The following is a 13,498-nucleotide window of genomic DNA, read 5'->3' as shown; positions in this document are numbered from 1 at the left end:
AATTGACTTTTATCTAACCCTAAGACATCACCAAATTCTAGATCATCGGTCATGTAAAATTTTCTAATATAAAAAAAAAGAAGATGTGGTATGATTGCTAATGAGACAACACTCCACAAGAGACCTCAGCCTAAACTTACTTCCTAAAGTACCCCTTAATAAACCCATAAACAAGCACAACTACACATGTAAGCCCTATATACAGTATAATCTGAAGTTCATTTGACTTGTGGTTTCTTTGAAATGCCGCAAACAGGGACATGTGAAAGAAATTAACTTGGATGAGAAAGATGAAGAACTGAACAAGAAGCAAAAATACACGTCTCCAAACTTCTTTAATTATACACGAATAATCCAAAAATGGTTCAAATGGACTTTGGATGGAAGGAGATAGCAAGGACGTATATTTTAGACTTTATCATATGCGTCCTTGAAGATTGTAAGTAACGCGCAGAACTCTGAAGTGCATTCTATTAATAACATGATTTATTAACGGTTTTAGTGAATTTGTATATGTCTTATTCACAAATTAATGGTAGTAATATTATAAAGAATACTATATTTGCCTGCTTGGGATGACGATTCGTTAATGACAGAAAAAAACAACAAAAAATTTTTAGATGTCTGGATTTTCCATCTATTTTGATATCTATTGTCAAAGGTTTTTATTTGTTATCCTTGTTGTGGTCTTTCTTAATGTTGATAAGCTGTGTCCGGACTGTTTAGGGGTTTTATTATATCATTAATAATCGTAATTTTAAATAAATTGTCGCTTGAAACGTTAAAATTGGATCATCACTCAATCAGCATCTCACTATTATATAAGATAAAACGTACTGCAGTTCAAAATTAATATCGGGGGATTTACCAACGACAAATATAACTAACTGTCAAATCTCCCTAACTCCCAAAAATGTAAAGAATGTAAAAGAAAAACAGCCAAAGAATTTAAAGTTACACAATGTAAGGTACACGTGGTAAGTCTCATATTGACTCATTTTCACAAAATTCGTGCTTAAAGTTAAAAAAAACCAACAGATATGCATGTCAACATTAATTTGACCTACTATTATTTATATAAGGGAACGTTACGAAATGTATACACTTTTTTGCATTTATTTTATGGACAATCATCAATATTGAATCAGTTAAGCGCGTTTTAATGACAAAAGATGTATTACAGAAGAACAAAATGTATCATACAATATAGATTAATTGATAGATAAATTGGTATTTACATTATGTCCAGTGACAAATATTCAACATTAAATCCAATAGAGAGGTTCTGGAATAGTGTTGACTTGGATGAAGTCATTAAATGTGAACTACCATTGGACAAAAAGAAGGTCAGTTAGATAGGACAGAAACCTTGCAATGCAACATACAAACTACGAATACCTAAAATGTTGTTGCAAGGGTTCTTTATCACTCAATTGTTGGCATCCTTGTTCTGGTTTCTCGATGGCCATCATATAACATCTTATGTTATACAGAGTGTGGCATTCTCCCTTAAGGAGGCATCATATATTAATAGAATAAAGTAAAAGATATGTGGTATGATTACCCCCCTTAAGGTTCATAATTCCTTTATTTGATCGATGATTCAATAGGATCAGACACAAGTTTTAAAAAGTCTTGTATACTTCAGCTTAATAATTACATTCAAAGAGAGGCAAAAGATAACAAAGGGACATTCAAACTCATAAGTTGACAATACACTGACAACGCCATGGCTAAAAATGAAAACAAAAAAGACCAACAGACCATCAGACAAACAACAGTACACAAAACGCAATACAGAAAACTAACAATTTAGCAACACAAACCCCACCAGAAATTGGGGGTGATCTCAGGTGCTCCGGAAGGGTAGGCATATCCTGCTCCACATGTGACAACCGTCGTGTTACTCCTATCAAATATGTTGATAAGTTATATCAAGTGATTAAACATCACGCAATAGCATATTGGTAATTGACTTTTATCTAACCCTAAGACATCACCAAATTCTAGATCATCGGTCATGTAAAATTTTCTAATATAAAAAAAAGAAGATGTGGTATGATTGCCAATGAGACAACACTCCACAAGAGACCAAATGAAACAGAAGTAAACCACTATAGGTCACCGTACGGCCTTCAACAATGAGTAAAACCCATACTGCATAGTCAGCTATAAAAGGCCCCGAAATGACAAATGTAAAACAATTCAAACGAGAAAACTAACGGCCTAATTTATGTACAAAATAATGAACGAAAAACAAATATGATATACAGCAACAAACGACAACCACTGAATTACAGGTTCCTGACTTGGGATATGCACTTACAGAATGTTGCGGGGTAAAACTAGTTTGAAGGCGCACCAACCCTCCGTCTAACCTGGGACAGTGGTGTAACAGTACAACATAAGAATAAACTATAATCAAAGTACTGAAGTACTGATCATCGGATGACCGCAAGTTCTTGTGGATGGTCAGAAGCACTTGTCACAGAAAAAAATCACATCTCTATACCTGAAACTGAGGTTAATGTACAGAGATAATTTTTTTTTCTGAGACAAGTTCGTGCGTGGATGATGAATAAATGACATGAAATTCAACCTCACCGTAATAACTATTATATTGTAGTGATACAAATCAGTATACACTGGTTTGTTGTTATATATTATATTAATATAACAGGTACATGTATATATAATTTTCATCCATTTGTATATCATTCTATTCTACTATTCTAATAATAGTGCAGTGCAAGTGCATGGTGGACACTCTTCTGTTAAAATTCGATTTTTCTAAAAGATAGGATATGAATATTTTCCCGCAAAAACAATTACAGAGTTACCGGTCCTTGCCGGGATTGTCGCAAAACGTTCTTAATATATTCTTCCGCATGCTTTAACACAATTTTTCGGTACGTGTGCATAGATATTATCGATGATTTTTTACTTATATATATATATATATATCTAACGAAAAAACATTTTCATATTATGTTCTAAACAAAAATATTTTTATTAGTATTCATTGAAGAGATGTATTTATAACAAACGATAAGGAATGTTAGTTTGCACTCGTTAATATCCGCGTATTTATCATGTTTATAGATCGGTTACAAACCCAAAACGAAAGTTACGTAATGGAAATCTAGGCGATAGCAATACATCGGAATGCCCTCACGGTCATCGCGATGTAAAAATCAGTTTAACTCATCAGATCGATACAAAACAGAAATACATGTAATAAAAACACAGAGTGGACATGGACGGGTACTTATACATCCCCACAACAAAAAGACACTAAGTACAGATCTGAGAGTACTCGCAGTTACTGACAGCTAGTTCAAAGCAAATAACAACTAATTAGAAAAATCACGTATCGAGACTGTTACCGGTATAAACAGCACAACCAAACCATTGAGAAATTAATAAACACAAAAAACAACACTTTAAACTAAAAGCAAGAGCAGCACGGACCCCTTTAAAACAAAAAAATATGGTGATCTCAGGTGCTGCGGAAGGGTAAGCAGATCCTGCTCCACATGTGGCACACGTTGTATGAGAATGCACATACACAACTTTTAAATTCAAACATAAGAATCAGTAAACCTTTGATTGGTTATGAGAATAGCTTCAATTACGGGTTTTGGAAAGTAAAGAGGTAAAAAAAGTAAAGACGAAACTTAGGAGGTTGGATGCATGAAAATTTTTACATAAGGTGTTTAAGAAATTTATAAGAAGTAGCTCGCATCTTTTTATACATCTAAGAAACATAACAATGAGTTGAGACCATTTGCTTCATAACTCAAGCGATTACACCCAAATATTTATATTAAGGAGCAAGTTTTCTAAACTAGCTTTCAAATTTGTTCTTATGTCCTTGTATCTATTACAATAAAAAAAGAAGTGGTGAGCATCTTCTTGTAGAGTTGTACAGTTACAGGCTGGAGAAACTATAATATTTACTTCAAACAAATCATTATTAAGAATTAAAGCACCGCGTCTAAATTGCATCGAGATGATATTTAATATTCCAGGGCCATAAGAAAAATGTTATGGCACTATTTGTTTTTATCAGAATGACATTGTGGATGTATATAATTCTTAAATTTAGATGGGGAATATAGAAAAATAACATGGTCCAATTTATTTCATTTTCTGGATGTGGAAGGGAAAACATAATGAAGTAGTTGGTGAACGCCTACGAACGTGATAACATGTATTAAGTCATCCCTATTTCGTAATGGATAAATTGACGTGCTTTGACGACATGGTGGAACATAATTTCTGTAGATATTCTGGTACATCACCATTCACAATGTTTGAAGTTTTCAACGATATTGATGTATTGCTTTGGGATTTGTTCGTTTTTGAAAACCGTTAAGTGACCTATTGCTGTTAATTTCTACGTCATTGGTATCTTGTATAGAATTGTCTCATTGGCAATCATTTATCACACATTTTAATTTTCCCATCCTGTCTCAGCCTATACAAGTTCGGTTTTTGAAAAGTTGATTAACAATGAAACATAAATTTACCTATGACAAAAAAAGACAAATTGTGAAAATATGTTGGTCTAATTGTCACTCTATGGTTGTACAAAGTTGATCAATGACCAAATCCATATGGTTAGCCAAAAAACCCTTCTCTTCATTCCTTAAAACAAATGGAGCTATTAAGGTTATAAACATTAAAACAAGATAAATCAAGTACATAATTCTGACATAAATATCCAGTATATGACCGAGTTACAATAATTTTGACTATTTAAAGAGGACATGTATGTTTTTTAGAAAAAAATCTGATTTTAAATGCCCAGCCCAACTTGTAAGGCAAAATATTTAGGATGCCCCTCTGGATTACCCCCCCCCCCCCCCCCTTTATTTTTAAACAGGATCCATCTTTGATTAAAAACACCTTTGTTTATAAGAAAAGGTCTAATTTCCAGTAAATAGAACATAATATTTTATAACAATTTTATACATGTACTTTAACTGCAACCTAATACATGTATGTAAGCAGAGACATATAACACAATTGTATTATATGTCTCTGATGTAAGTTATATTAAAATTTTGTATAAATCAATATAAAAGGTTTTTGACAACCTCAACAGCGGTTTTATTATATAACAATTACATAAATTGTGTGACTAAGATTCACATTTTCTTGCTAAATATAAACGTTTAAGAATGCAACACTTTTTATGTGTCTCTATTAATTCATCTTAATATTCTCAAATAACTTATGTTTTTATTACATCAAATTAGGGTATGCCGATTCTACTTTGGTCTTTTGATTTTATTCTCCTGTGAGCATGACAAAATTATTCAAGAAACGTAGGCGTGTTCTGTGAACAAAGATCATATTATTTGGGTTCTTTTTGAAGGTTTTTATCAAATTTTCAACACTTATCTATAAAACTTTTGTAAAGAAATATTTATAATTAATTAACAGAAAAATATATTTCCATTCTATTATAATAAGTAAAAGTTTCTCTTAATTTTCCCGGCCATAGTTCAGAACAAGTATTCCTGTGAAATGCAAATGGAACATTTGAAAATTGAAATAAAGGTGTCTTATTTTACAAAACATGCAACTATTTCGGAATATACTAATCATACTAATTTAGCAATAAACAAATCAAAATGTTCCAGATATTGTTTTTACAATTTTTTTGTTCAACTATAAGTCATTCCTTTGTTTGTATTGACATCAATAAGTCCTTTATTATGTTACATGTATAAAAAAAGAAGATGTAGTATGATTGCCAATGAGACAACTCTACACAAGAGACCAAATGACACATGTGTCTTTATCTAACATTTTACTTGTATAAAACGTGGAGAATACTGTTTTGTTTACCTATTAATATCAATTGTTCCTTCTGACCGCGTAGTTTCCTCTTAATCCCATGTATTGTAAATAGAAATAAGAAGATGTGGTATGAGTGCCAATGAGACAACTCTCCATCCAAGTCACAATGTGTAAAAAGTAAACAATTATAGGTCAAGGTACGGCCTTCCACGCGGAGCCTTTTCTCACACCGAACAGCAACCTATAAAAGGGCCCCAAAATGACTAGTGTAAAACAATTCAAACAGGAAAACCAACGGTATCATCTATATAAAAAACGAGAAACGAGAAACACTTAAGAACCACATCAACAAACGACAACCACTGAAACAGGTTCCTGACTTAAGACAGGTGCAAACAAATGCAGTGGGTTTAAACGTTTTAACAGGCGCCAACCTTCACCCTAACCTGAAATAGTAAATGCTTGCATGTGCAATTGATACTGATTAATATATGTTCAATAAATCGTTCATCAAATATTTTTGAAAGCTTATTGTGTACTAAAAATCATAAAATGACAAGAACATCATAATGGGACATCACTATTATGAGAAAATATATTGCAAGGTTTTTGGAGATGACTAAATGATCCATAAACTACCATTTGACCCTGAGTGACATGTAGTATTTATTATATTGTATAGGGTTTAAATTTTACAGATATAGGAACTATATTTGTAAACCATATTAGTGTATAAGTGTTATATTCAAATGGCACCAAACAATTAATATTCAAATGCAGTTGCTATTTTCTTGTTTACATGGCTTACAAAACAGGCTTTCTTTCGTTATCTTGATATATTTTATAATTTTCAAGCTATTTTACTAGTTTAAAAAAATGGAATCTTTTTGTGTTAATATTTATTAATTATGTGATACTAAAAGATGCTCATTCGTTTACCATCCTGGTAATATAGGATATTTGTTCTGACTGATGTTTGATCTGTACCCACTGATGTTCAATAGATAAGTAGGATCTATATAAGTACGAAGTTTCATAATATATAATATATAATCAAATATTTGTCAAAACCATGTGTATTTTTATCTTCGCTAGCCAAGAGTTACTTACTCTAGAGCACCGGATCGTAACCCGTGGCTAGCGAAGATGGTGTGTTCTAAAAGCCAATTTAGATTCTGTTTAACCTAGGATTAACTGCTGTTTAATTCCATGTCAGATTCATTGATTTCAATATTTTACTTGCATTTGTTAAATTATTTAGGGACATTTAGGGTTTTAAAGATATGATTTTTATACTAGGTCCAAAAAAGGCATATGAAATAGCCCAATTTATATCAACACTGGTTAATGAAACTGTTAAATTTGAAATTTGAGAGATTTGATAGCATCTTTACTTATAAAAATACTTATTACGGAGAGTTACATAGCATGGCTAGTATCCTTAAATATATTGGAAAGTGGCAAAATCTATTTCTTAAAATGAACACAGACAAATATAATTATATTTTTATTGAATCTCTATTCTGGTTTTTGATCTAAGAAGTGTTCTTTTTTGTTGTTGCTTTGCCTAGGTTGTGAGTCTGAAGCCTGTTCCTGGCAAGGTGTATTTCCCGGGTTTTTTCGCCTACGGTCGAGGTTCTCTCTGAGCATGCAAACTTCCTCGACTAATTAAACTTGCTGCCAAGAGTACTCAACAATCAATAAATCATCAATTAATGATTTTGTTTTGGGTTTAATCATGTGTGTCCAGGGACTTTGTTTCATGAATTAAAACGCTATAGCTCTCATTTTAAAACGGGAAACAATTTATCACAGGATGGTTAAATAAAGAGTGCTTGTGAAATGAGAGGATTCTCAGGCAGGATGTCGTGACTACAGTTTGACAACATGGCGTTTTAACTTCTTTTTTTGAGTCCATGTGTGATTGGTGTAAGCGACTGGTGAATTAAAGGAATAATGATCTAAATAAAAATAAGGAGATGTGGTATGATTGCCAATGAGACAACTATCCACCAAAGTTCAAATGAAGTGGATGTAAGCAATTATAGGCAACCGTACGGCCTTCAACAATGAGAAAACCCCATACCGTAACCTAACGAAAAGAACATGATCACATGTATTATAAAATAGTATAGGGTCAAAAATTGGAAAAAATATTGCCCTATTACCAATAGCAAGCCACAAAGAAGTTACAAAACCTGCCCTCGCAAAGGGAGCACCAGATAAATAAATAATTGTGCGGATTTATATCTTTATTTGATATTTTTAGTTCAAGGTTTAAGTGCCAGATGGCCTTGGGCAGAAAATTTGTGTTATCATAGTACATTTTCTGATTTGTGACTGTCCTGTCCAGGCATTATTTGTTGGTAAGCCCTTCCAGGCCTCGTTTTTGAAAATGTTAGATCCTGTTACCGCTGTTTTAAAACCTCATATATATTTTATGACCTGTCTGTATTGATTTTAATGTAAAAATAACAGATTTATGAATTTTCAGCACCAAAAACAGAAAATTTGATGAACTTTACACATATGGCCTTTTAACTTATTTATGAACAGTTTTTATTTATAAGTGTAAAATACTTAACCATTTCATTAATGTGCAAAAAAAGACACTTCAATCTGAATCTTTTACTATCCTGGCTTCAATTATAAAGCAAGGGTTTGACATTAACTTTTTAACGTCTTCCCCTATTGGGCGAGAGCCCATGATAATTTACTTGTCCGAAAGAAAAAACCATGTACTTGTTCAAATTTTGTAATTGCTTAAGACATTTCTAAACATTATGGACAAAAAATCATTCCATCATGTTCAGGTTTTCATTTCTCCAAAATACCAATAAAAAGTTTCCCCAGTGAAAGCTGCCATGTCCATCTAGAGTCTGGGATCGTGCTTATATATTTGGTTTTGATACGCATAATTATTAAACAGAAGAAGAGTACAGAATACGAGCATACATTTTACCCACCAAACACTTCTCTTAATATATAAATGGCTGAATATCAGAAAGCTCATTACATTTGTTTTGTACGTGTTTTTTTTTAATTTACTTATTTCATATTATTTTGTTTGAGATTTTAAATAATCCAGCTAGGTCTCATATGATTGGTCCGTCAAAATGTGTGTTTACCGAATCGTACTCCAATTGGCCGATACTATTGAATTCGCAAAAGTTAGAAAGGGAATATATAAGGGTCTACCACTAAAATAGCTAAATTTGTTGAATCTAAGGGCTGATTGAGATTTTTCATAAAAGAAAAGTATATGTAAGTGAGGTTAAATTGTGTATTTTTTATGTTTTCAACTTTTTTTACCTGCCAATCGGGCAAATACACTGCAGTTATTAAATGTCCGAAAATGATTTTGGTACCTTATCCTAGGTAATCGGACAATGCCACACCCTGATTCTTAAAAACTAGTAGAATCTTGAGCAATTGCTCAATAATGATACCCCCGCTTTAATTTTGTGTGAAACGGGAAGTTAAAGCGAAACTATTCCGAAAACGCATTATCCGTAAAGCATGTTCATATGAAGCCGAAGAACAAATATTAGGAAGCTCGTATTTGTATTTACCTAGAAAAATGGGATTAAAATTTCATACATGGCCTGTACATTGTATGATTTAGAACAGGAACATATATATTGGTATACTGTTCCCAGGTTAGAATAGTATAAGTATTTGGTAAACAGGAGGTTGGTGAGATGAATCTGAAACTGCATCACACGGTATAGCATTCTGACATGAAGCATGATTATCTATTTCAAAAAGTTCTGATTTTTAGTTCCTGAGAAACATTGAGACGTAAATATAATGTGACATAAAACAGTACACTCTCCATTCTTAGGAGCAGGGTTCTCAACTTGAAATTCCTGGTATTCAGCATATAAAATTGCCATACTGCTGGTAAAAGCGTTCCCAACAAAATGAACAAAGAATGGTAACTCTAGTTTATCATGTCTTTTGATGGGAAATATGAAATAAGCATTACAATGATACAATCAAAGTAACGCTGGATTCATCCTCGGTGAGGAGAAAGTAAATATGTCAATTTGTCAATGAAAGGTTTAAGGAGACAGTCCTACATGTACATGAGTAAATATGATTTGTCAGTGAAAAGTCCTAGATGAGTAAATATGATTTGTCAGTGAAAGGTTTAAGGAGACAGTCCTACATGAGTAAATATATATGATTTGTCAGTGAAAGGTTTAAGCAGACAGTCCTACATGTATTACAATTGATTACAAGACTGGTTAATGAGAAATGTATTTGTAGAACTTTGCATTTGTAAGGTGTCGATTGACAATTTCATTCCTATTGATTAATTTGTAGATCATCTTGTGCATGTTGTGTTGCTGATCATCATTGCTATTCAAAATTTTGATATATCTTTTACAGTTTCCAAGATGTTAGGTAAAAAATTATAGTTTCTCTCGATTCCCTGTAGTATAAGACACCTGTATGATACTAGTAATCGTTATTCGAGGCAATAACTCCTAAAAAAGTCCACTGATTATTTTGGCAACATTGACCTATTATTTGTAGATCTTCTTTTGCTGATCATTTTTGTAGTTTATAGTTTTTCCTCTTTCTATTATACAGTTCAACAATATGCAAAAAAGTATCCCAACTCGTCAATCAGGGGCCATGTCAATGAAAGTATCCTAAGATATGTATATCTTAGGACATTATTTAGGATTGTCTTAGGACGTGTCTGCGACATGTCTTAGGGTGTAAAACAAAGCTATCTTAGAACAGTCCTAACTATGATTGTCCTAGGACCATCCTAACACATTTATTTAATTAATAAAAATATGTAGAGAATTAGATGAAATGTATTTTTATGTATTTCAGTATATATGGAAAGGGTGGGAGGTTACATATTTTATGGAAAACAATAACGCAAAATAATCTAATACTAATTAGATACATTATTATATAGTAACTATGAAAAGTGATAAATAAATTGCATACAGAAACTAAACTAAATTGTCACAAAACTTTGTGAGAGGCTATTATCGTGCTGCAATTCAAACTTTCCCCAGGGATAAAAAAAAACTAGTGTTGTCCATAGGTCCACATCGATTTCCATGTATTGAATCAGCCTTAGTAAGAAAAGAAGTCAACCTTTTTCTGAAACCGAAATTCAAACGTTTTCCACATTTCAATTATTGTTGTACAATTTGGTCAGGTGCAAAAATGTTTCTAATATTAATAGAATTTTTAAGATGTTGTAAAAAATGTATATAGTGCAGGAACTTATTGTAAACTAGTCTTTGGACTCAATATATTATCCTGTTGAATTAAAAGAAATTATTATTATTATCAAATTCTGCTTGCCAAAGTAAATAAGCATTGGGGAATTATATTCAGCAAGCTATCAAATGTGGCGACGAATAATCTTAAGGAGAAGACATGGTATAGTATCTACACAGATATAAATTCTCCAAATACTGACAGAAGGCCATATTTGTTGTTTTTATTTCGATTTAGGACATCGTAACTTTCAGGACTATCCTAAGACACCTATGAGTATATCCTAACTTTAGGACCAAATTTAAGACATATCTTATCATAGGAGACTTTCGTTAACCTGACTTAGGACTAGGACGTGTCCTAAGACCATCCTTAGACACGTCCTAGTAATAAGACAGCTTCGTTGACACGGCCCCAGGACCAATAACTCCAATAAGTCGTCGGCTGACAATTTTTGATAGTTTCTCGGTAAAGTGGTTAAAAATCAAAATATCAACAAAAAAAGGACCTGTTGCTGATTTCAACCACGATGATTTATTTGGAAATCTTATTTTGTTGATCAATTTTTTACCATATACATGTGCATGTCATCTATCAACTATAGTTTCCGTAAAAAAAATGATGAAAATCATTATTCATGGGTAATATGGTCGTATGACGATGTTGCCATGTTTCTTTAAATGTACAATGTATCTTAATTTATTGACCAATTCTGGTAACTTCTTCACAAACTACAAAAATGGGTAAACATTGTCTTTCTAGGGCAATAACTCATGCACTAAAAAAATTCGTCCATGTTGACTTATTAGTAGATCTTATTTTACTGATGATTTTAAAATTATAAGATGTTCCGTATCTGCTATAGTTTCCGCAAAAAAAAATACTCCGCAAAAATGGGTACAAATTTTCTTTCAGGGACAATAATTCCTATGGGGTTAATCAAGTAAGACGATTTCGTCCAATTTGACTTATTTGTAGATCTAATTGTTCCAGACATTGTTACTATTTGAAGTTTTACCTATCCCTATAAAAATTTTGCAAGCCTGATAATAACCAAGGACTGCGAAATTAGCTTACATAGATATAAGAAGATGTGGTATGAGTGCCAAAGAGACAACTCTCCATCCGAGTCAAAATTTATAAAAGTAAACCATTATAGGTCAAAGTAAGGTCTTCAACACGGAGCCTTGGCTCACACCAAACAGCAAGCTACAAAGGGCCCCAAAAATTACTAGTGTAAAACCATTCAAACGGGAAAACCAACGGTCTAATCTATATAAAAAACAAGAAACGAAAAACACTTATGAACCACATCAACAAACGACAACTACTGAACATCAGATTCTTGACTTAGGACAAGTGCAAACAATTGCAGCGGGTTTAAACGTTTTAATGGTACCAAACCTTCACCCTTATCTGAAACAATAGTGTAACATCACAACATAGAAAGACACACTATAAAATATCAATTGAAATGGCTTAACTCAATTGTCATTTCAGGGTCAAAGATGGGATGTTTGATTTTTTCTAAACATTTGACAGTAGATAAACCTTAAGTGACCTGCTAATAATTTTATACTGTCATTTTTTTCTAACGGCTTTAATTTCTGTTTTAGATAGAAATATAAGCTGAAAACTGAAGTTTTACCGCTATGTTTTAGTTTAAGCAACTACTTGTTAGTCGCAGGTTGGATCAAATCCCCGGCCGGCGGATATGATTTTTAAACTAGATTTCCCGCTAAGAAACATTCAGTTACTGTTTTGTAACCTTTGGTCCAGTAGTTTAAGAGGAAAAGATATGTTTAACAGTTTACGACGATGGACGCCAAGTGATGGCAATATCTCAAAAGGCCCTTAGGGCAAGGTGACCTGAAAGGAGGTATTATACCAGAATTTATAAATTGTGTTGGCACACTAGTTCTGATATGTAGATGTATGAATCTCCTTTTTCTAGGGGCACTCACACTTGTGATAAAGTTACCCGCGCAAGGGTGAGTATATACGAAGGACATGGACTTGAAATAGTTCCTTACGTTTTTAGGTATAATTCATACTTCCTCGGATTTCACATTTTAGGGTTTAAACATTCCCGGTGAAGGTAAATCCAGAAAAGTAATTCTGACTCACGAAATTTATTGAGATTTATTTTCATAATGAATAGGACAGGGTACTACGGCATTACAGTTTCTGTGATAGAGTGGTTAGTTGTTGAAAATAAGCGTGCATGAAGTGTATTTTTGGAATTTCAGTTTGAATGAATTCATCAGTCATGATTTGACGACTTTGTTTATTAAGGACCTCCGATAGATTATAACGGTATGTTTTGTGTTTATTAAGGACCTCCGATAGATTATAATGGTATGTTTTGTGTTTATTAAGGACCTCCGATAGATTATAATGGTATGTTTTGTGTTTATTAAGGACCTCCGATAGA

The sequence above is a fragment of the Mytilus californianus genome, unplaced genomic scaffold (genome assembly GCF_021869535.1).
Source record: "Mytilus californianus isolate M0D057914Y unplaced genomic scaffold, xbMytCali1.0.p SCAF_11, whole genome shotgun sequence".
In the NCBI taxonomy this organism is placed as follows: Eukaryota; Metazoa; Mollusca; class Bivalvia; order Mytilida; family Mytilidae; genus Mytilus; species Mytilus californianus.
This window is presented reverse-complemented; position numbering follows the sequence as displayed.